Raw genomic sequence first — 24,340 nt, forward strand, 5'->3', positions numbered from 1 at the left:
GCAGCAGCAAAGGATCCAGGAAGACCCCCAAGCTATGAACCTGCTCCTTCAGACAAGAGGAGGTGATCTCCCACCCATCTGGTCTAGGGAACCACCCACTAACAGTGCCCCCATCTTATCTGGATTGAGCTTCAGTTTCTTGACTCTCGTCCAGTCCATTTCCGAGGCAAGACACTGGTCCAGCACTTCCACTGCCTCACCTGCAGATGTAAAGGAGAAATAGAGCTGAGTGTCATCAGCACATTGCTGACCACGTACTCCAAACAACTGGATAACCGCACCCAGCAGTTTCATGTGGATGTTAAAAAACATGGGGAATAGGATTGAGCCCTGTGGAACCCCACATTGACAGTTCCACAGGGCTGAAAAGCATTCCCCAAGTAACACCTTCTGGGAATGACCATCCAAGTAGGACTGGAACCACTGCAAAGTGGTGCCACCCACCCCTATTCGGAGAGTTGCTCCAGAAGGATACCATCGTCAATGGTATCAAAAGCTGCTGAGAGTTTGAGAAGAATTAACAGGGACATGTTTTCCTTGTCTCTCTCTTGACAGAGGTCATCATACAGGGCAAACCAAAGCAGTTTCTTTGCCAAAACCCAGCTTAAACCCGGATTGAAATGGATCCAGAAAATCAGTTAATTCCAAAAGTGCCTGGATCTGTGATTGAAATGGATCCAGAAAATCAGTTTATTCCATAAGCGCCTGGATCTGGTCGACGACCACTTGCTCCAGAACCTTGCCCTTGAAAGGGAGGTTAGCAACTGGCCAGTAGTTAGTTAGGTTTTTCTGAATCCAGGAAAGGTTTCCTAAGGAGTGGTTTTACCACTGCTTCCTTCAAGCAGGCAGGGACCACCCCCTCTTGAAAAGAGGTCTTGATCACCTCCCTTGCCCAGCCAGCTGTTGCCTCCCTGCTGGTTTTTATCAGCCAAGAAGGACAAGGGTCCAGAGCACAAGCGGTCACCCTGACTGATCCAAGCACCTTGTCCACATCCTCGAGCCTTGCCAACTGAAACTCATCCAACACAACAGGACTAGACTGCACTCTGGACATCCCATGAGATTCATCTGCTTTAACAGCAGACAGCGGCGTAGCTAGCCACTCGGGCACCCAGAGTGGCACACATGCCATGCACCCAAGGCAAGCACCCCACGGGACAGGGTGGGGCGGGGCAGTGATCCCCACCCACAGGGGTGATCGGAAAGGTGATCCGCAGCGATCCCCGCTCACTGTGGCGATCAGTATGGAGATCCCCGGTGATCCCCGCCCAGGGAGGATTTTGTCACCCCTGAGATGGCACCTGGGGTGGACCATACCCACCACACTCCCCTTCCTACACCTCTGACAGCAGAGTCAAGGTCATGGTGGATGCAAGTGATTTTATCCTCAAAATGCCTTGCAAACAAGTCACAGTGAGCTGCCGTTGGTTCTATCACCTCCTTTGGGCCAGCCTGCAAAAGGCCAGTACAACCCGGGAAAGCTCTGCCAGCAGGATCTGGCACTTTGTTTAGGCCGATCATCTGCGCGTTTCTTCAGAAGTCGGCCCTGCTAATGGCAGGGGATTTTGCTCTACCGGACACGCACGCCTTTCTTCCTCCCGGGCTACGGTTAAAGGCGGAGGAACTTTGGGTTTCTGTTTGGTTTGCAACTTTGCAACTTGAGCAGGGTCCGCTTGTTGTCGGCGGCCGCCCGGTCTTCTTTGCGCGCGCTCGCGCCCCGCCGAGGATGCCCAGGTGAGCCCCCCCCCCCCCAGGGCTCCCGCTCCGACGGGGCGCTCGCTCTCGCCGCCGCCGCCGCCGCACCCCGGAGGATGGGCGGGCGCGCAAGCGACTGCAAGCCTCTGCGGGCGCTCTCGGCGCACCCAGCACTCACATCCGGGGCTGGCTTTGGCTCCGGGAACCAGCAGCAACCCGGAAAAAAGAGGCGCTGCCGAGGCGCGTCGGGAGCTGCTGGCGGCCTCGCCGCCACCGAGTGTCGCGGGCCATGTCCGGGGCGCGCCGGCCAGAGACGCAGCTGGGTGAGTGCCGGGCGCGGGAGCAGGCGCGCAACAGGCGCGGGCGGGCGGAGGCCGCGAGAGACGCGCACAGCCGAGGGGGGCCGGGGCGGGGGTCCCCGGGGCGGATGCCCTTCGCGGGGAGGACGGGGCCCTTGGGACGGCCCGATGCTCCCAGAAGCAGCCGCCTGCTGGGGCTCAGCCCGGAACCTGTCCGGAAGGCCGAGGCACCGGGCCAGGAAGCGAGAGGGCCTCTGGGCATGTGCTGGGATCACCGGGACAACGAGGACACCAAGTTGCTCGCTAGAAGAAGTTTCTAGGTCAAAGGGACGGGAAAAGCTTTATGAAAAGAAACCCAAGCACGCGTGACGGGGCTCTTTGCGTCTTTACTCTGAAGTAAGCCCTGGGAACGCCAGTGGTCCCGACTCCAGTCGGCGCGTATGAATGCGACATCATGGGAACTCCCGATGCTGATCCATGCTCCCCGCGTGCATTTCTTAGTGGGCTAAGAAAATGTAAGAAAATTGCAGTCGGAGTTTTTGCAGCCTCCGAAGTAAACACCCACACCCCGCGAGTTTAGTGCGACTTTCCTCCCACGTCCGCGTGCAGACGGATCGTTCCTTTCCATGCAGCGTCTCTGGAAGCCCCAGGAAGAGCGGCTGCGCTGCGCTGCGCTTTGGCACTGGGCGAGGCAGGGGGTGTGTCCCTTTCGGCTGCCCTTTGCGCCGGGCCAAGGCATCCTTTAAAACAGCAACGGAGTTCTGTCTCCTCTCCAGACCTTTAACTGTGTTCAAAGAGGATTAGACCAATTTGTGGAGGATCTCAGTGGCTGTTAACCCTGGTGAAATATGCTCTCCCTCACTCTGGGAGGCAGAAGTGCTTCTGGATACCAGTTGCTGGACATCCCAGGGTGGGAGGGCGAGGGCTGTTGGACTTTGGTCTGCTTGCGTTCTTCCGAGGGGCATCTGGGTGGCCACAGTGAGAACAAGATGCTGGACCTGATGGGCCACCGACCTGATCCACCAGGGCTCTTCTACCTTACTTCTAGGAAGAGTTCTGAGCCCAGTCTGCAGTTGAGAAGCAAGGGTGGTGCTCCCAGGGGATCTCACCTTAAGAAGCTCAGAGTCACACACTGCCTGTCCACACATTGTCCTGTTTGACTTTGTGGGGCAGCTCAAGATAGGTGCTGGGATTCGGTGATGGCTGAGAGGAGTGGGAGGTCCCAGGTCAGAATTTTAACTTGACTGCAAGCCAACTAGGTTGCTTCATTTGCAATAGGCACATGATAATACTGGCCTACTTTCCAGGGTTGTTGTAAAGATGATTCACACAAAGTATGTCAAAATGTGTGTGTGTGTATTCCATCCTGAATAACATAGGATGTTACCTTGTATTGAGTCAGACCAATAGAAAAAAAAGCCTGTTTCAGCTCAAGGTGGGTCCCAGGTCTTAAAACTCCAAACCCTTTGCATGGGGTTTCCTACAGGAATCTTTCTCAGCCCTTCCTGGGAATTGAAGAGGGTGCCTTCTGCATGCCAAGCAGGTGTTCTGTCACTGAGCCCCAGTCTTTCTCTGCTTGGATAAGTACATCCACACCATAATAGACATCACAGTCATGGAGTTTAAAAGGGCACACACAGCCTGAGGATGCTTCAGGATGCATGCTTATTGTGGGGGTTGGTGCTCCTCATCTGTTTAAGTTTTTTTGCAGTGCCGCATGATTTTGCATTAAAATGCTAGCCTGGCCACCCCACCCCACCCAATCCAGATTTACACTTTGTGCTGGAAATGTAATAAGTAAAAACAAAGCAAACCTGTCACAAATGGCCTGTTTGTGGTATCTTAAAAACCCATTTGCACCAGTAAGCCTACATCAGGAGGCCCCCACAGAAAGCACCATAGAAGTGTTTTGCTATTGCATCTATGGTCCATGGAGAGTTTTATATAAAGAACAAGAGAAAGTAGACTCTTCAAATGAGGACCTCTCCACTTCTTCATTAGCTCTACTAGTATTAAAAATCCATTGCAATCTCTATTTTTCTACTCAATAAAATACATTCTCTGTTCCCACTGGTATCTCTTTAGCTTTGTTACTGCTGTTCATCTGAAATAAAAGTTGCTGCCCTGGATGCTGATTGCGGCAAAATAGAAAGTCTGTGCCTTGAAACCTCCCAGAAACAGTTTCTCTATTGCATTTGTATTCCACTCATCCTCTAGGACAGGCACATCCAACAGGTAGATTGTGATCTGCTGGTAGATCACTGGACATCTGTGGTAGATCACTGGTAGATCAGTGGCTCCCCCAAAGAAGCTGAACAACTTTGGCTCCCCTAAAAAAAGCTCAACATTTTGGCCCTTCACCCCTCTCCTCCCTAAAAGCAGCTCAACAAGTTTGACCTGAACCCCCCAAAGGGGGGTAGATCACTGCCAGTCTTTAACTCTGTGAGTAGATGGCAGTCTCTTAGGAGTTGGCCACCCCTGCAAGCAGATCCTCTTGAGTTTGCTGCCAGATGTATTGGGATGCATCCTTGTGGCTTTTTATTCTCCCACCACAAAGTATTTGTGAACTTGGATAATGTGAAAGGACCACCATGCAGGCCAAACATCAGCCCTGCCAAACCTGGTGCCCTCCAGGTTCCCCTCAGCTCAGCCAGCGCAGGCATGCGTATTGGAGCTGTTGTGGAGAAATTATGGAGAGCCCAGCTTGGGGAAGCCAACCCTTGACTTTTCCCTAGGGTGCGATCGGGTGGGGCTTAACCAGAACCAGAGAAAATAAGGCTTGCTTCTTCTTTTTATGACTGCTTGGTGTGTATTGGGCTGGAGTGAAATGTGATTTGGACATTCACTAGAGCATGTTGCAAACAGGTCTCTCTGTGGGTAATTGCAGAATCCTCTGTGCACTGGGTGTTTGAGTGAAAGGTATTAGCTGTGGGACAGAGGTTACCCAATCTGGGGATGGGGTTCTGCATCTTTGTGCTTATGGTCAATAAAATCGTGCAAACTGTATCCCCCACCTACCCATTATTTCCCAGGCTGAAGTATTCTTCATTATATTTAAGTTAGAAACCTATATGCATTATGCCTTGGAATAATTGGAGAACATATGATTGGATTCAGGATACTTAGCTTTTCTGTTAGTTTGCTTCAAATATTCAAAGCACCTCCCCTATATCGTCCGGCTAGTTTTGCTGTTATCCTTGTATTGCAGATGGGGAAGGAAGCTGCTGGTTTGCCTAAAGCAATCCTGTGAGAAGATATTTTAACTGGAACTATTATGCTGCATCAGCTCTTAAAATGGTTGCAAACAAACAAAAATAGAGTGGATGCTTTTTTCTTTGGCTACTTATTGAGCACTGTTAATGTTACCACATTCCTTCATGGAAAGGCTCGTCTGCCCCTACATTGGAGGCAGAATACTCCATAGCTGAAGCTCGTCTCTTTTTCATCTCCATGCCAGACAAAAGCTTCCCTTGTTAAAATTCTGCCTACCTTACAAATGTTTCAGAAGCCTGCCGTAAGAAGAGCCTTGGCAACCATAAGTACTCCAGAAGCTCTTATACAGGAACATCAGAAAACCTCAGCATGGATCATCACCTCTTTGGCTGTTCCTCAGATTTGGAAACATGTCTTGGCATGAGTTGAGGTTGAGGAGCAGCAGTGATGAGGGCTGCAAAGGTGCCCTGGATTTAAAGCACATTTTCCTCTCCTGTCCAAAAAACAATCCTGGAAATTATAGTTTACCCTTCACAGAGCTGCAGTTCCCAGCACCCTTAACAAACTAACAGTTCCCAGGATTCTTTGGAGGTGAAAATGTGCTTTAAATGTGTTCTAATGTATGGTGTGTGCACAGCCAAAGTTGGCTTTTCCTCTTCAGATACGTATTTTGATTCACAAGATACTCTGTAATGTCCATTGTCTGGATCTCTTCTGCATCAGTGGTCCTTGTCCCTTCCCCGCTTTATTGAAAAGGGATTTTTCTGGTGTGCCTTCCTCTTACACACAATGTAAGTCAGCATGTGCTTTGTGAACACCCAAAGAGGAAGCTATGTAGACTGCAAGCACAGAGGAACTTGGCAGCCTTCCCAGGGGATGAGGTTCTGAAAAATAAGGGTCGGTCGAGCTGCTTGGCTTCATACAAAACAGTCTTTCTATCACTGGAGGGTTGAATGCCTTACCAGAACAGGGAAACAAAATTTTTTCTTTCTTAGGGTGTGCTTGTTTACTTGTGCATTTGCCCCCTCAAGGAATTACAGGCACTGTAGTTTGTTTAAGGGTGCTGGGAATGGTAGCTCAGTGAGAGGTAAACCAAACTGCTCAGAATTCTTGGAGGGAAAGAATTTGCTTCAGAGGTGTGTTCAAGGTGTCGCATCTATGCAGCTTAGCATTGCCAGGCTGTGTGTGCTGCAGGAATGGCTCATTTTTGTCCTTGTTCTCACTGAGAGTGCATATATGTGTCTGTACTCGGGTGTTGCTCCAGGTTTGAGGGGGCTGTTAGCAAAATACCTGCTGGTGGGCCCCCTCTTACGTTGCAAGGATCTCTGGCAGGCTAACCTGGTGGTTGTGGTAGTAGCAGGCAGCAACACTCAGATGAGAGCGGGGGGGGGGGTTGCTGGGACATAAACAGTCACTGTTTTATTTACTTGCAATGTCCTGGGGAGAGAGACTTAAATGCTGGCTCTGAGACTCCAACTGTAGGCTGCCATTTTAATTTCTCACACTGTCCTGAAGGGCATTGTGGATAATTTTATATATCATTGTATAGGGGCTGAGGTCTCTGCCTGCCAGCCCTGCCCACCCTTTTGTCTTTCCCCCACCCCAACCAAAGCTCCTCCCTTCCAGCTCACCTACCTTCTTGCCTATCCCTTCACCTGCTCACCCCAAGCCCAAAAGCCCAAGCCCTTTTTAGGAGTGGCCATGCAGTTGCCAGTGAGCCCAGTTGGTTAGGGCAAGGTGCTGATCATACCGAGGTCCCGGGCTTGATCCCCATATGGGTGCATATTTCTGCATTGCAGGGAGTTGGACTGCATGGTCCTTGGGGTCCCGGTTGTTCTATCACTCCACACCATGGCTTGCTAAACCGCTGTGTGAAGGGTCTTCCCCTACGCTAAGCAGCTCTGCCAGTTGGTGGCCATTTGAACTGCAGAGCATTACAGCACCTTAAAGGTTGATGTGTGTAGGAAGAAAGAATTTTTTAGCAGCTCTTTAGCTGAAAAAGGCTCCCAGAGTGGCTGACAAAGCGTGTTCTCATTAAAAGAGAGCACGTGCTGCGGATGGGGCCAAGCAAGACATCCCGTAGTTGTGAGGCAGGATAGGATAGAGGGGCCTGGCAAGGATCGGTTGTTGGTGTTGGGTAAAATTGATGTTGCCAATTTGGGGGTGGGAACAGAGATTATTTAAGCAGTGCTCACAGCGATCTGCTTTCTCTTTCGCTGTGGGCACCGGATCACCCGCCCGCCCTCCCTTGTTTTGGGCTTGTGCTTTGACCTTGCTATGCCTGTCATGGGGTCGTCTGCTTTGGGGCAGGGGCCCAGTAGGAATTTTGCCATCTGGCTGATTAGTGGGTGCCATTTGGTTTTTTGCCTATTGCATAGCAAATCGTCACAACTTGTAAGGTTGGCGGTTAGGCATTGGTTAAAATTGGTTGGAGGAGGGGTATGGACTGGCTGGGCCTGCCCCTTCAATGCTGCTGATGCAAGGGGATTCCGTTAAAGGAATTCAGGGGCTTACCATCCTTTCGTCCAAACCCCTGGAATCGGGTTTGGGCCGCGTAAGCCCCTGGGAGCATGCGGGGGGAAGCTGAGGGTCTGTGTCACAGCTCCAGTTATCCCCAATCTTGTTTCCCCACACTGGCTTTCGCTGGAATCCGGGAGTCAGTTCTGTTCCCAAGGCGGGGGAACAGATAGTCATAACCAATGCCTAAGCAACCACTCACATCTATGTATGTTAATAAAGTTGTGGCCAAAATTATGCCAAAAACCTTAAACAAAAATTATGTGTGATGTGTGAGTTATTGGGGTAGGGGTGTTTTGGGGGACCTCAGCATGCAAATATCAAAAATAGGATGTAAGCAGCTGTCATATACAGACTCCAGATCATTGCGCCCATGTAGCTCAGCATGGTCTGTACTGGCTGACAGACAAACACTGCCATCAGACTTAAAATGTAAAAGACATGACACAAAAGGAAAAGAGATGGGGAGGGAGGAGAAAAGTAGGCAGTAGCCCCCTTTGTAACGGCATTCTTGTAATGCCCAGCTGCAGTGGAAGAGCGCAAGGAAAGGAGCAGCCATATGTGGCTGGTGTTCTGCTGAGTGACTAGAGAGGCCCTGCAGCCATCTTCAAGCCGTTGCCAGAGGAGAAGGAAAACGCTGGCTCTTTGGCAGGGCCGGATCTAGGTTTGATGAGGCCCTCTGCTACTGAAGGTAATGGGGCCCTTTATATGTCCAGCTGCCCTTTGTCAACAACAAATTGTCACTGTTTTTTGTGTTGAATATATGCTGTATGGTAATTTATGGACCTAATAGGTATCTAAAGCCATTTGCACATGCAGAATGTAGGCAACCTATATATAGAAAGGAGCAAACCAGTGATATTTTAGGGAGCAGGCAAGCAGGTGGGGCCCATGACTTACATCATAGGAGCCTACACAACACAAAACACTCTTGCTGTATGTAGGTTTTATTTTATTTGTTTTTTATCTTATATTTTGGAAATGTACATCTAGTTTTTTTTCCTTTAATTTTTTTGGGGGCCCCCAAGAGAGTGGGGCCCTAAGCTATAGCTTGTTTAGCTTATACATAAATCTGGCACTGCTCTTTGGCCCCACTTTGGATAGAGAGAAGTTTTTCTCCCTCTCATCATACTAGGACCTAACGCGGCCATCCTGCGAAGCAGAATATTGGGAGATTCAAGACAAACAAAAGAAAGAACTTCTATTCACCATGCATAGTTGAACTATGTAAATTGCTCTTATGGAATATGGTGATAGTTACCACCTTGGAAGTCTGTAAAAGAACTAGACCAATTCCTGGAGGATAAGGCTGTCTATGCAGGGCAGCAGCTGAAAAAGGAGCAAAAAGGGTTTTCTTTTGTGTGTGTTTCTTTGTGGCTGATTAGCTGCTCTCCCTGTGCAAAGGTCAGAGAGGGCAGGGTTTCTGTTGAGGCAGGTGATTAGCTGTGGGAGGAGCTTATCAGAGCTTGCAGGGCAGCAGCTGAAGAAGGAGCAAAAAGGGTTTTGTTGTGTGTGTGTTTCTTTGTGGCTGATTAGCTGCTCTCCCTGTGCAAAGGTCAGAGAGGGCAGGGTTTCTGTTGAGGCAGGTGATTAGCTGTGGGAGGAGCTTATCAGAGCTTGCAGGGCAGCGGCGCGCACCGCTAGGCGCGCGCAGTTTGATCCATCTTTTAGATTTAGGGGAGCAAGTCTCAAACGTTTGTTGGGGGAGACCTAGGTTTTTTTTGGGGGGGGGAGTTATTTGTCCTGTCTTCATGCTTTTTATGATGGAGGACCGCTGTAGCCACCCCCAACGACACATTCTCAAGATGGAGGGTGAGGGAACAGCTGCAGTCGCCTGTGGTTCCTGCGCAATGTTTGCCATCTTGCCAAAGGTTGCAGGCAGCTTTACTTGCAGCAACTGCATGTTGATTGCCCTCTTAGAAGACAAAGTCCAGCAACTGGAGGAACATGTAGCTACGCTCCAAAGAATTAGAGAGCTGGAGCTCTTCTTGGAAGCAACAGAGCACACCGTCTCCACCAAGGAGGAGACAGGGGACTCCCCTGAGAAGGAGGCTAGTTCACCAACACAGGAGCCAGATATATGGAGAAACGTGACTCAAAGAAGTAGGAGGCCCAGGGTTCGCTCTGATTGTTTAGAAATACACAATCGCTTTGAGGTCCTCTCCCCTAGCATGGAAGACGAAGAGCAGACTCCATTTGAGGATCTCTCCCTCATTACAGTCGATCAGGTATATGAAGACGAGCAGCAAAGTCAGTCCTCAGGGAATGTGCAGGCGACCTTGGAACGGACAGCTCACGGAACAACCCCGACCAGACCTAAGAGGAGGCATGTAGTGGTGATAGGGGATTCCCTACTGAGGGGAACAGAAGCAGTGATCTGTGGGCCTGACAAGATGTCTCGGGAAGTGTGCTGTCTCACCGGGGCTAAGATCCAAGATGTAACTGAATGACTGAAAGGAATCATAAAACCCACTGACAAATACCCCTTCCTCTTGGTTCATGTGGGAACCAATGACACTGCAAGCAATAGCCTCCAGAAGATCAAAAGAGACTACGAGGCTCTGGGCAGGAAATTGAAGTAATTAAATGCACAAATTGTCATCTCATCTGTCCTCCCAGTTGAACGACGTGGCCCAGGGAGAGAGGGAAAAATAGTGGAAGTGAACAGCTGGCTTCGCAAATGGTGTAAACAGGAACGGTTTGGATTATTAGATCACGGACTGCAGTTTCTTGAAGATGGACTTCTGGCAAGCGATGGGCTGCACCTCACAACGGTTGGGAGGAATGTTTTTGCCAAAAATATCAGAAACCTCATCAGGAGGGCTTTAAACTGACTAATGTGGGGGAGGGAGACAGTGCTCCTGAAGTTAGGAGTCTGTCAATTGATGAAGATGATCATCCAAATGTCATAGACCAAATGGAGCAAACAGCACGCAGACCTAGTGGTGGGAGGAAAAAATCCTTAAATAAGAGACACGGGGGAATGATTAATGGACTTCAATGTCTGTACACTAATGCGCAAAGCATGGGAAATAAACAAGATGAGCTTGAGCTCTTGATACAGCAAACTAAATATGACATAATAGGCATCACTGAAACCTGGTGGGATAAGTCCCACGATTGGAATGTAATAATGGAGGGATACAATCTATTTCAGAGAAACAGACCAGACAAGAAAGGAGGAGGAGTGGCGTTATATGTCAGGGATGTGTATACCTGTGAAGAGATCCAAGATTTAGAACCCCAAAGCCAAAGTGAGAGCATTTGGGTCAAAATTAAGGGAGAGAAGAATAACAGTGACCTCATTGTAGGAGTTTACTATAGATCCCCAAGCCAAACGGAGGACATAGATGATGCCTTCCTGGAACAGATGGCCAAGCATGCAAAAGGAAGGGAGATAGTAGTAATGGGGGACTTCAATTACCCGGATATTTGTTGGATGTCAAACTCAGCCAAGAGCATAAGGTCAAACAGATTCCTCACTCGCCTTGCAGACAACTTCATTGTCCAGAAAGTGGGAGAAGCAACAAGAGGAACAGCCATTTTAGATCTGGTCCTAACCAATGTTGATGACCTGGTTAGTGGGGTAGAAGTGGAAGGATCATTAGGCGCGAGTGATCATGCTCTTCTGAAGTTTACTATACAGCGGAAAGGAGCAGCCAAGCATACTAGGACTCAATTTCTTGACTTTAAGAAAGCCAACTTCATAAAACTTAGGGAAGTGCTGGGTGAGATCCCATGGACAGTAATACTAAAAGGAAAGGGTGTGATGATGGCTGGGAGTTTGTTAAGAGGGAGATAGTAAAAGCACAACTTCAGGCAATACCAATGAGACAGAAACATGGAAGGTGCCTAAAGAAGCCAGTGTGGCTATCTAAAAAACTTTAACTGAGTTAAGATTACAAAAGGATGTGTACAAAAAATGGAAACGGGGGGAAACCACCAAAGAGGAATTCAAACAAATAGCCAGCACGTGTAGACACAAAGTCAGAAAAGCTAAAGCACAGAATGAACTCAGGCTTGCTAGAGAGGTTAAAAGCAACAAAAAAGGCTTTTATGGGTATGTTCATAGCAAAAGGAAGAACAAAGAAACAGTGGGGTCACTCAGAGGAGAAGATGGTGAAATGCAAACAGGGGACACAGAAAGGGCTGAACTCCTCAATGCCTTCTTTGCCTCAGTCTTCTCCGATAAAGAAAACAATGCCCGACCTGAAGAATTTGGAGCAAATGATTCAGCAGAGGAAACACAGCCCAGAATAACTAAGGAGATAGTATAAGAATACTTGGCTAGTCTAGATGTATTCAAGTCTCCAGGGCCAGATGAACTGCATCCAAGAGTATTAAAAGAACTGGCAGATTCTTGTAAAGAAGCTGGTAAAATGCGGTCTTGACTATGCTACCACTCAGTGGATTTGTAACTGGCTGACTGACCGAACCCAAAGGGTGCTCATCAATGGTTCCTCTTCATCCTGGAGAAGAGTGACTAGTGGGGTGCCACAGGGTTCTGTCTTGGGCCCGGTCTTATTCAACATCTTTATCAACGACTTGGATGATGGACTCAAGGGCATCCTGATCAAATTTGCAGATGACACCAAACTGGGAGGGGTGGCTAACACCCCAGAGGACAGGATCACACTTCAAAACGAACTTGACAGATTAGAGAACTGGGCCAAAACAAACAAGATGAATTTTAACAGGGAGAAATGTAAAGTATTGCACTTGGGCAAAAAAAATGAGAGGCACAAATACAAGATGGGTGACACCTGGCTTGAGAGCACTACATGTGAAAAGGATCTAGGAGTCTTGGTTGACCACAAACTTGACATGAGCCAACAGTGTGACGCGGCAGCTAAAAAGGCCAATGCAATTCTGGGCTGCATCAATAGGAGTATAGCATCTAGATCAAGGGAAGTAATAGTGCCACTGTATTCTGCTCTGGTCAGACCTCACCTGGAGTACTGTGTCCAGTTCTGGGCACCACAGTTCAAGAAGGACACTGACAAACTGGAACGTGTCCAGAGGAGGGCAACCAAAATGGTCAAAGGCCTGGAAACGGCCTTATGAGGAACGGCTAAGGGAGCTGGGCATGTTTAGCCTGGAGAAGAGGAGGTTAAGGGGTGATATGATAGCCATGTTCAAATATATAAAAGGATGTCACATAGAGGAGGGAGAAAGGTTTTCTGCTGCTCCAGAGAAGCGGACACGGAACAATGGATCCAAACTACAAGAAAGAAGATTCCACCTAAACATTAGGAAGAACTTCCTGACAGTAGGAGCTGTTCGACAGTGGAATTTGCTGCCAAGGAGTGTGGTGGAGTCTCCTTCTTTGGAGGCCTTTAAGCAGAGGCTTGACAACCATATGTCAGGAGTGCTCTGATGGTGTTTCCTGCTTGGCAGGGGGTTGGACTCGATGGCCCTTGTGGTCTCTTCCAACTCTATGATTCTATGATTCTATGGCCACTGGTCAAGATATGACCCTGTTCTCCCTCCCCTGTGAGATGCCTTTGAATGCCATGTCTGCCAAAGAGGGGGAGAGAGCTCTTGGCTGCCATGGCCTGATCCAGGCTCTTTTTAATACCGCACCAGGCAAGCTAAACACAGCTGACCAGCTATCACTTGTGGCTGGTTGTAACACTTCCTCCTGCCCCCTGCCTCCCCCGCCCCGTTCCTGCATTCACAGGCAGGCAGGAGAATTGGGTGGTCTATTGAGCCCTTGGTGGGCTGCTATAACCTAGCTGATGGGCTACCCAGCTTGGCATGCTGCAAGTTAAATCTTCTGAAAAAAATGGGGGGGGGGGGAGTTTGCAAATGCAGTAATATCACAACATTCAAAACCAACATCCCTCTCAGATGGTTGTCCTAATAATAGTTTTAGTTATGGTGCCTCAGCATCTGCATTTGTGTTCTGCCAGAAATAATTGAGGACCTATTAATTTTAGCCTTGTAATTATTTTAAATTAAGTGCATTTTCCTCCCCCCCCCCATAAATTTATCCTTGCTCAACCTTAATATTCAGCACTCTAGTCCCTCAAAATTTGTATTAAGCAAATGAGCAGTTAAGAAACAGTCTCACCAAAGTGGGGGATGAGGCTATTTGGGCCACAGTGTGCCTTTGGGTTTTGATTCATGAACAATTGCGAGGTTTCCTCTGCTCTGCTCTCCCAATTCCAGCAGTCCCACATAGAAACATGAGGTCCTTAATACTCAGGTTGCTGTAGAAAATTACTGAGATAATATATACGAAGCTGGCACAGCCTTCAAAATGGGAAGACTTCTTGAATCTCATTTCTTGCCATAACTAGCTGGATACCTTGAAGTGAGTCCCACTCTCTCAAACCCATGTGTCTCTCCTCACTAGAGGGGATAAGAAGACCGACTTGCCTTGCAAAGTTGTTGTGAGAAGGCTGGAAAGTGCTGAGTTTGTGCTTCGTTTTATTCCGTCCTGAATCCATAGATGGGAGAAGCTTATGCCAGAGAGAAAGAAGGAGAGGGGCAGAGGGGGAGGGAGGGAGATAATTATCCCAGGTCAGACCGGGAGGTTGTACTTGTCTTCTCAGCTGATCCCAAGGGCTACAGTCAGTGACTAGTCGACTACAAGAAGCATCATCTCGGCCACAATTTAATCACCCAAATGTTGTGGTACTTGTGGCAGGGCCTGCACATCTAGGGCTGGCCCCTTCAGCCACCTGAAGGAAAGGCAGTCTGGTATAATACCCCAAGTTGCTGAGAGGCAAAGGCTACAAACCTGTCCTCTTCTGAGGATTGTCTTATTTCCAGGCTGTTCCATGATTTGAATATTCCTCTGTATGAAAAACCCCCAACCCACTTCCTCTGGAAAATTAATGTTGTGGGGAGAATGGGGAAGATTTTTAAAAAATTGTTTTATTTATTTACAACATTTATTTCCCACCTTTCTCCAGGGAGCTTAAGGCAGTGCATGGTTCTCCCCCTCTGTTTTTCCTTCACAGCACCCATATAATGTTCAACTGTCCCCTACATAGCATAGCCAGGACTAAATTCCTGGGTCCTGCTTTACTGCGCTTGGTTGGCAGGCCTGTTGAGTCACACGCCGCACTGCTTTTGCAGGATACAGATCCTTCTGTAACTCTGCAGGTGGCGAGATTCCTGAATGCGGTTATCTCACACTCAAAAACCACCAGAAAACAACAACAACATCAAAACTAATCGGACTGTTATGATGAGAGTGCATGTCGGATTTCGTCTTCAGTTTTCCTTCTTCTGTGATCCGTCCCTTGGAGCTCTCCTGGCCCCAAGCTGTCATTTGGCTCTGCTCAATGACCCACCCTTGCATCGTGGTGTTCACCTTCTGCTGTCGGATATATTGGTTTTTATGTCTCTGTGTTTTTATGTTTGTACATATTTTATGGGCTAATAGCCGTAAATAAATTAAAGTAAAGTAAAGAGAGGTAGGTTAGACTGAGCATGACCCAAGGTGAACTTCATGGCTAGTGGTTTCCTGGGGCTGTGGTGCCCTTTGGGACGGGTGGGTCAGAAGGCAGGGAGGCCAACAGTAGGTGGCACCAGAGCCAACCATAGGGAGAGCCAAGCTGCTCTAGTTTCATTCCAATGCTCTCCCTGCTGTGTTCTACAAGGGCAAAGCTGAGACTCCCTTTTCTTGCAGTGAACCTTTTCCTGCATTCTGAAGTGACAGAGACCAGAAACAGGTTTAGCATACCAGTGCAAATTTGGTTGGGCTTGAGTTCCTTCAGCTCTCTGAGCCCATCGCAAGTGCCTTCTGCTTCAACTTCTGAATGCCTGGTGAAAGACCCTTTACTCTTCCATCAGGTTTTTGCAGGAAATTAAGAATACCTTTTCCCATAATTGTTAGCTGATTTCTGATTTAAACTTTATTATATGGGCTTCATAGTATTCTTTTGTGTACGGTTGTTGTTAACCACTCTGATTTTTTTATAAATAGCAGTATATGTGTATATATATGTAAGTAAGTAAAAGAGACGCTATCAGACTTAAAAGACATTTTCCAATAGCACTGAGGAAAGTACAGAGTGAGGCCGGGGGGGGTGGCATTTGTCTTGGAGGAATCCTGAGGGCCAGAAAGGGAACCTTGGAGGGCCACATAGAGCCCTGAGCCTGAGGTGCCCCACCCCTCATGCACATGGGGACCAGCAGCATGAATGTGTGAATGGGTCCCATGCAAAAGCGCTGTTTTTCAAGCGGGACTATAGCTTGTTGGTAGAGCTTTATGTGTCAAAGTTCCCAGCTTCCATCCCTAAGATCTCCTCCGCCTATAGTTCACATCTACAACATACGTTCAAAGCACGTGACTGAACCCCAAAGAATCATGGGAACTGTAGTTTGCAAAAGGTTCCAGGAATTGTAGTACTGTGACGGTTCAGTTCTCAGGATTCTTTGGTGCAAGTCCTGTTCTTTGAATGGATGCTGCGGATGTGACCTAAGAGTGGTGGTTGGTAAAGTCTGCGTAGTGCCCTTCAGATTTTGTGGGCTACAGTTCCCATCGGTCCCATGCAGTGTGGACAATAACTATGAATGTTGGGAGTTGTAGAGGCATTTCAGGATATGGTGCATTTGTTTCCCAACTCCCCCCCCCCCCATCTTCAATATGCAAAGTGAAAAAATGGTCCCACAACAAGCATGACAAATCATTTACTGCAACCGGTTTACACAATATATGGTTCCTCCTTTTTGCAAAATGTCAAGCTCTGTAGTCACTTTCGCTATGAACTCAGAAAGCCTATCCGCTGCGCAAAAGCTTTCAGGAGTGAATGGCTGGGGCACCAGGGGGCTTGTCTTTAGGTAAGATGTTATTACTGGCAGTTCCTGTAGCAGGAGTCTTCAAGGGAATGAATGGGAGGCTTCAGCTGGGAGCCTGGTGGTCTCCTGCCTTTAGCAGTTTGGGCCCCTGTTTGCCAGTCCTCCACTCAAGACCCGAGTTCCAATGGGGAAGTGACCTTGGGGAACACCTTCCTCTTGTCAGGCTTGTGCATGGTGGCCCTGGACCTGCCTTCAGACAGTAGGTGCGGATCACATGAGCTTTGGATCCAGATTCTGCAGCAACACATGTAATTGCAAATCTGCAACCAGAACCGAATCTAGAAATGGAGGATGTGTTTGCATATATCTGCTTATTTCATGTGACTTCAAGGATGGAATATATTACAGCTGCTTTTAATTGTACAAGAGCTGAGGAAATGGAAGAGAGAAGGGTCTGAAAATGTTTGCAAAGTCAGAAGTCAGGAAATATTGCCTCCTTGTAATCAATCCCCACCAGTTCTCTTGTCTTGTGAACCCTTTTGTTTTAAGAGGGAGGGTACAAATCCAGTAAATTAAACAAAATGAATGGAATTGCCACTATCAATTTAGCTAGAAGTTACTACCTCTAGGTCTTCCGGCAGCCAGACTTTATATAGGGCACTGCATGTTCTGCAGCTCAATGATCACGAATGTAGTTTGTTATTGTACAAAAAATTAGCATATTGAGAATCTAATCTTTCAGTACAAGTTTGTAGCCCTCCAGGCAGTGAAAGTGTGTTAGCAATGCATGACCTGGCAAAGCGTGCGGGGGTGGGGTGGGGAGTCAAGGTGCCTCTGTAGGTCCCTGACTGGCACACACAAAACCACACCTAATCCTTATGCAAAATAAAAGGATGCATGCAAATTCTCTTAATTTGCATAACACACATTGGTTGTAGAATTGAACTCTTAAGGCAGAATTTTAATCTGAGCACACACACACACACACACACACACACACACACAAAAACACGGTGCTGACAAAATTCCTTTGGGAGTCTGCCACAGTCAGTGTCTCTGGTTGACTGAATCATGTCTTCAGTTGGCCCCTTAGTAAGCCAGGTGGCAAAATAAAATTGGAAACGGCAAATCTTGCAGCGTGAAGACAGTCTTATGATGTTAAAAACAGAAGCCTGCTTTTGTGTCTGGAGAGATTACGCAAATCACTTGAATTCTCTTGGGTCCAAAATTTGGGTAGTCGGCAGCAGGGTGAGAAGTCTGTTTGCTCCTTCCTTATTAGCCTCAGCCTTTCTCCCCATCTATTCTGGTCTGTCCTCGGGGAAGGTGTGCTGAGAGGCGGTACCACGTGCTCTAGAAGGGCTTGTTCTTTTTCCTCTGGTGGGATGGAGCTTTGTCTATAAGGGGCAGTCTATGGTTTTGTTGCCTGCAGTGAAGTTGTACCATCTCAGGAGGACTGTGCCCTGTTCTGTTTTGGAACTCATAGTCCAGCTTTAAGGCAGTAGGCTGCAGGTCGGGACCAGACCAGCCAAGGTCTGTGTACAATTGTGGAGCAGGCTGTCGGCTGAAGTATGAACTCAGGTTCTCTGCAGTCACTGGCTTGAGCTGGAAGCTGAAATGCAGCAAGCAGAAGGAGACCAAGCATTGTTGGTCAGGCAGACAGTGGAATTCCTAATATTTAAGCTGAGGGTATCCAAAGGCTTCACTCTGCCCACAGTCACGCGTACAGGTAAGCCAAAAACCTTATCTCAATAAAGCATAGTGTCCATCCTATCTGGCACAAGCAGCTAAACAAACCAGAAAGGAAGGTGGGTGCCCCCTTCATAACTCAGTTCCTGGAGGGCAAAAGGGTTGGTCTGCAGTGGCATCCTTGTGCACCTGCCAATGACCTCCTGCTGTGAGTGGTGCTCCCCTGGGCCACTTCTCTAGGATTTCTTTGAGCCCCAGGCAAATGCCTGCAGTGCACTGCCGGTCACTCTGGGCATGATGGGCCTTTACAGTGGCTTCTGCCGGCACTCATCAAAAGAGTGCTGCTGCTCTTACTCCTTTGCAAGGCCTGCGTGCCCTCTTCCTGCCTGTGGAACAGAGGAGGTGCCTCATGCCAAGGAAGATCATGGATCCATCTAGCTCAACATTGTCCGCACCAACAGGCAGTGGCTCTCCAGGGTTTCAGATAGGGGACATTCTCACCCCCCCCCCCCGCAGATGCCAGGGATTGAACCTGGGACCTTCTGCATGCCAAGCAGATGTTCTGCCACTGAACTATGGGAGGGATGGAACCACTTGCCACCAGCAGGGTTCAGCATTGGAAAACCCCATGTTAGGGACCCCCTCAAACCTGGAGCAAGCCCTGGTTAGCTCCCTTCTACGTGTGGCATGATCTTGATCCTACCCCTGCCCCTTTGCATCTGCTGTTTTTTTACAGACTCACACACACTGAGATGCAAGATACACAGTGCGTAATGTATCCCTTAGACCAGATCTTGGCCTCCACTCCCAAGCCTGTAGTTCAAGACCTCGCATTCCTGATGCTCAATGCTCCCAAGGCAAGGCCTGTGCTCCTCTGCGCTTGTGTGCAGCGTCATGTTCAGTGGGTTCTCTTTCCACAGTGTGACACAATGGCTGTGGTTATGAAGAGGTGCTGACAAGATCTAATGGAGCCAGGGTGCTGCTGCTGCTGCAGTAGTGCTAAGGCTCCTTCCTTTCTGGACTTTGCTGAGAGAGATGGAAGAAAATCGTTCACGCTTAACCAAGCTCCTCCTGTCCAGGAAAAGGCGGTGCTACCTCAGATGGTGCTCAGAGATCTGGTGAGCCGAGGAGCTAACAGTTGCACCCAAAGCCTTTGTGTGCATTCCAGAATGCAATGTGCTGGAGTTTAATTTTGGCCAAAGAAATTAAGACTGTGGTGAACTCCTAAAACATGCAGGCTAATTGCCTCCTGGTGCCCCATGTACAACCTCTGGAGGATTTGTCGTGCCTGTGATAACATGCCTGGGTTGTGCAAGCTTTCTGGAATGGCATTGCATCCGTAGACCTAAGACTCCGGTCATGGAGGGGCTGCAGTGAGGACTGCAGCACCCATTGGGCAGGGCTGGACTCACTGGAGCGAACTCCTGGGGAAGTGCTGGGGGGGGCACAACAACGCAGGTGTTCTGCTGTTGCTTCCCTGCTCCAAGTGTCCATGTGTTTTGAAATGTTCTTACGCAGTCAGTGGTGTTTTAAGTTTTAAGTTGGGGGGGCGTTTGTTTGTTTTTTGCTGTGTTGGGGTGGGGTGGGTATTTGGTTGGGGCTCTGGATTGGTTTAGTTTTGGTGTAATTGTATTTTTTATTCCCCTCTACTGTTTTATTGGCTATTGTATCATTTGTACTTCACTCTTAAGGGGAGAGGGTCAGGGCTGCCTGGGAGTGGGCCCCAGACAACAGAATGGGTGGGGCAGGTTCCACAAGGCGGAATGCACTGGTACACCTGATCTCAGGGATCACGGGCAGGAAGAGGGGTCCCGCTAAGACGAGACCGTGGCATCGCCAAGGAGACAGGCTTAGTCGTTGTTTGAGGACTATCCCTGCCTTCAGGTCTGGTCTTGACTGGAATGATACTGGAATCAGCAAGGGAGACACACATGACCTGAAGGTGCTGCTGTGCAATGCCAGGTCAATGATGAATAAAACCACTGCCCTCCACGACCTGATTGTGGATGGAGGCTTGTGACAGAGACTTCGTTGGATGAAGCAGATGGGCCTGTCCTTGCCACTGCTTGTCTACCAGGTTTCTCTTACGCACAGCAACCCAGGTCGTATGGGCGGGGGAGTGGGGGTTGCAGTGATTTTTAGGAAGTCATTAGTTTACACTGGGCGTCCTATTGGGAAGACCCAGTTTTCTGAGTGTATGTTCTGGAAGTTGGGCAATCGGGACAGTGCAGGATTCCTTTTGATGTACCGACCTCCCCGCTGCACCAAGGATTCCCTGCCCGAGCTGCTTCAAGTCATGGCAGATGTTCTCCTGGAGACACCTAGTTTGATTGTCCATGGGGATTTAAACATCCATGCTGACACGACCTTACAAGGGGCCACTTGGGACTTATTCAGGGACAGCCTCATGGAGGCCATGCTTTCCACAAAGCTTGGCCCAACTCACAGTCGCCTTAGACCTGGAGTTCACCTCTATAGATGTGGGTAATCTGACACTAAGTAAAAGTGAAACAAAAGAAGTGCCATGGTCGGATTACATCCTGGTGCAACTGGACTTCTCTGCGACCTTTCTCTTCTGCAGGGAGGTGGGACGGATTTGGATGGTCTGCCCCCATCATTTAATTGATCCAAATGGATCCAAATGGTTTCCAGAGAGTGGTAGGGGATGTTTTATTCTATGTTGATGACCTTTCAGCTGATCCACCAAGCTTGTAACTTCATCAAAAAAAGAAATGAGATTTGTCTGGTGTGACTTGTTTTTGATAAACTCATGCTGGTCTTGGTAATCACAGCATCCTTTTCTAAGTGCTCACAGACCAACAGTTTAATTATCTGTGCTGGTATTATTATTATTGTCCTGATATTGATGTCAAGTTTCCTGCTTGGCAGGGGGTTGGACTTGATGGCCCTTGTGGTCTCTTCCAACTCTATGATTCTATGATTCTAAGTTCACTGGTCGGCAGTTACCTAGGTTTTCTTTCCCCCCCCTTTTTGAAGATGGGGGATAACATCTGCAGGGACCTCACCTGTTCTCCAAGAATTCTCAAAATCGTAGACAAAGGCTCTGAGATTACATCTGCAAGCTCATTTAGTACCCTTGGAAGCAGCTCATCAGGTCCTGGAGATTTGAATTCATTTAAAGTAGCTGGGTGTTCTCTTAGCACCTCTTTTCTGGTCTTGGGCTGCAGCTCCTTCCTAATATCATTTATTCTGTTATCGCCAGGTTGGGCAGCACTTTCCTTTGGGGAGAAGACAGAGGCAAAGTATATTTGAGTAGTTCCGCCTTCTCTCTGTCACCCAATAGCATTTCTCCATCTTCTCCACGCAGAGGACCTAACACTTGCTTGTTCTTCCTCTTGCTTCAGACATAGCTGGAGGAACCTTTTAAAATTATTTTTAACCTCTCTTGTCAGGTTAAAAATAACTCATTCTGAGTTTTAGCCAGCCTGACTTTCCCCCTGCAACTGTTGGCTACTCGTCTATACTCCTCCTTTGTGATTTCCCCTTTCTTCCATTTCTTATACATGCCCCTCTTAACTCTCCCCTCATCTTTGAGTTCCTTATGCAGCCACACTGGTTTCCATAGATGCCTCCTACTTTTCTTTCTTGTTGGTATTGTCTCCATTTGGGCCTTCAATATTTCTCCTTTTAGAAACTCCCTTCCATCTTGGACTCCCTTCTCTTCAAGTATTTCTGACCACGGGATCTCACCCAGTAGCTCCTTAAACCTTTTGAAATTGGCCTTTTTAAAGTCCAGAGTGCATGTCCAACTACACTCAGCTTCCCCTTGCCTGTGTATCATGAAACCCAGGAGAACAGATCACTTCCTCCCAAGTTTCCAAGTACTTCCACTTTATTGATCAGTTCCTTCCTGTTGGTGAGGACAGGTCAAAGATAGATGATCCCCTTGTTGCTTCTTCCACCTTCTGGGAAATGAAATTGTCAGCAAGGCAATGGCAGAATTTGTTGGACCTTACATTCCTGGCAGAGTTTGAGTTCCAACAGATATCGTGGAGATTGAAGATGGAGATGACTACTATATCTATCCTTTTTGAATGTTTGGTAATCTGCTCTAGTAAGGCATCATCCAAGTCTCCAGTCTGGCTTGGAGGTCTATAGGTCTACTGTTGTTTCTCTTTTTTAAATAATATTTTTATTGAATTTTACATTATTATTTTTTATCACAAGTACATCATAACAAATAATAACAAACTGATTTTCCTGCTCCGCCCCCCGACTTCCCTCAACTTCCCTTTCTGGTTTTTTGCATATGAACTTGTCCTGCTTACAATGTTGTTGTTTAGTCGTTTAGTTGTGTCCGACTCTTCGTGACCCCATGGACCAGAGCATGCTAGGCACTCCTGTCTTCCACTGCCTCCCGCAGTTTGGTCAGACTCACAATACTATACTTCAATATTATATCCTTAAATTAAATGTGATTATATTCTTATCATTTAAGCCTAATTTTTATAACTTCTATGTTTATATTATTAATTGTAAGTGTTTACTCAAACCCTGCTAGTGAGTCCATTTTTTTACATTGATTCCGTAGATGCAGCATAAATGGTTCCCAATCTTCTTTACAATCTCTATTTTCTTTGTCTCTGAGTCTTTCACTTAGCTTCGCCATTTCAGCATATTCCATCAGTTTTTCTTGCCATTGTTCTTTGGTTGGTATTTCATCACTTTTCCATCTTTGGGCTAGTAAAATTCTAGCCGCTGTTGTAGTATACATGAACAGTTATTCCTTCTCTCTCTCTCTCTCTCTTTTTTTACATTCTTTTCAATTTGTTATAATCATTTCCCAATACTTTTTAATTATTTTACAATTCCACCACATATGAAAGAACATGCCTTCTTTTTCTTTACACTTCCAACACTTATTGGAGCCTGTTCTGTACATTTTTGCCATTTTAGCAGGTGTAATATACCATTGATACATCATCTTCATATAATTCTCTCTTAACAATATACAATCGGTAAATTTTTAATTTACTTTCCATAGTTTTTCCCAGTCTTCCATTTGAATATTATGTCCTAAATCTTGTGCCCACTTAATCATTACCCCTTTGACCTCTTCATCTTTGGTTTCCCATTCTAATAATATATTATATGCTTTCTTCAAAAGTTTAATATTATCATCTATTATTTCTCTTTGAAATCTAGATATACTATAGCCAAATCCTTTCTTATTATCTTCTTTAAAAACCTCATTTAATTGACGATGTTGTAACCAATCATAAACATACTCTCTTATCTCATCAAAATCCTTAAGCTTTAACTTTCCTTCTCTATCAACAGCTCTATATATGTAGGCCATCTGCCTTCCATATTTATTCTTTTAACTGAAGTTGCTTCTGTTGGGGATACCCACCATGGCATTTTTTGTTCTAATAGTTCTTTATATTTTCCCATACTTTATGATTTCCTAACTATATGATTATGGAAGCCTTTATGTACCTTCCATTTATTATACCATAAATATGCATGCCATCCAAATCTGTTGTCATGTTCTTCCAGATCTAACAAATCTGCATTGTCTTGTTTTTATTTAATTTAAACCCTGCAACTTGCCCAAACTTCTGAATCTTTTCTAACACTATCGGAAGAGAATTTTTTGGATCTGTAATTACCAGGTCGTTGGCATATGCTTTCAATTTATATTTTTTCCTACATTAATTCCTGTAATCCTTTAATCTGCCCTTATATTTCTCGTCAGGACTTCTAGAACCAAAATAAATAATAAAGGTGATAACGGACATCCTTGCCTTGTTCCTTTATGTATTTTACATTCATCTGTTACCACCTGATTGTCAATTAGTTTTGCTTTTTGATCTGAGTAAATAGCTTGAATTCCTTTTCTAAAATTATCTCCAAAATTCATTTCTTGTAATACTTTTTTCATAAATTCCCAAGAGACATTATCAAATGCCTTCTCTGCATCTGTAAACATCAATGCTTCTTACTCTTCATTTTTCACTTCCAGGTATTCTATAACATCTATAGTATGTTATTCTTCATTTGTCTCCCTGGAAGAAATCCTGCCTGGTCATAATGTATATATTCATTCAGTACTATTTTCATTCTGTTGGCCATTATATTAGCAAACAATCATTATTTAATAGCGAGATTGATCTATAATTTTTTATTGAAGTCAAATCTGCTCTTGTTTTGGA

The 24,340-nt window shown here is 46.9% G+C and overlaps 1 protein-coding gene and 1 non-coding gene across 3 annotated transcripts in view; one reads left to right on the top strand and one right to left on the bottom strand.

Annotated features, from left to right (window-relative positions):
• The first annotated feature begins 1,544 nt into the window (after nucleotides 1–1,544).
• The window catches only part of PLEKHA2 (pleckstrin homology domain containing A2), a 79,595-nt gene continuing 56,799 nt past the window's right edge, over nucleotides 1,545–24,340 (top strand). The window contains exon 1 of one of the 2 annotated variants that reach the window (XM_053366819.1): nucleotides 1,545–1,734. The gene's annotated coding sequence lies outside the window, so the exon portion shown is untranslated. Of the gene's footprint in view, nucleotides 1,735–1,839; nucleotides 2,019–24,340 lie in introns of those variants that run through there. The other variant, XM_053366818.1, reaches the window with a different exon arrangement.
• TRNAA-GGC (transfer RNA alanine (anticodon GGC)) lies at nucleotides 18,669–18,748 on the bottom strand. Its single transcript has one exon. It is a non-coding gene; the product is annotated as a tRNA-Ala (tRNA).

The sequence above is a fragment of the Podarcis raffonei genome, chromosome 15 (assembly GCF_027172205.1).
Source record: "Podarcis raffonei isolate rPodRaf1 chromosome 15, rPodRaf1.pri, whole genome shotgun sequence".
In the NCBI taxonomy this organism is placed as follows: domain Eukaryota; kingdom Metazoa; phylum Chordata; class Lepidosauria; order Squamata; family Lacertidae; genus Podarcis; species Podarcis raffonei.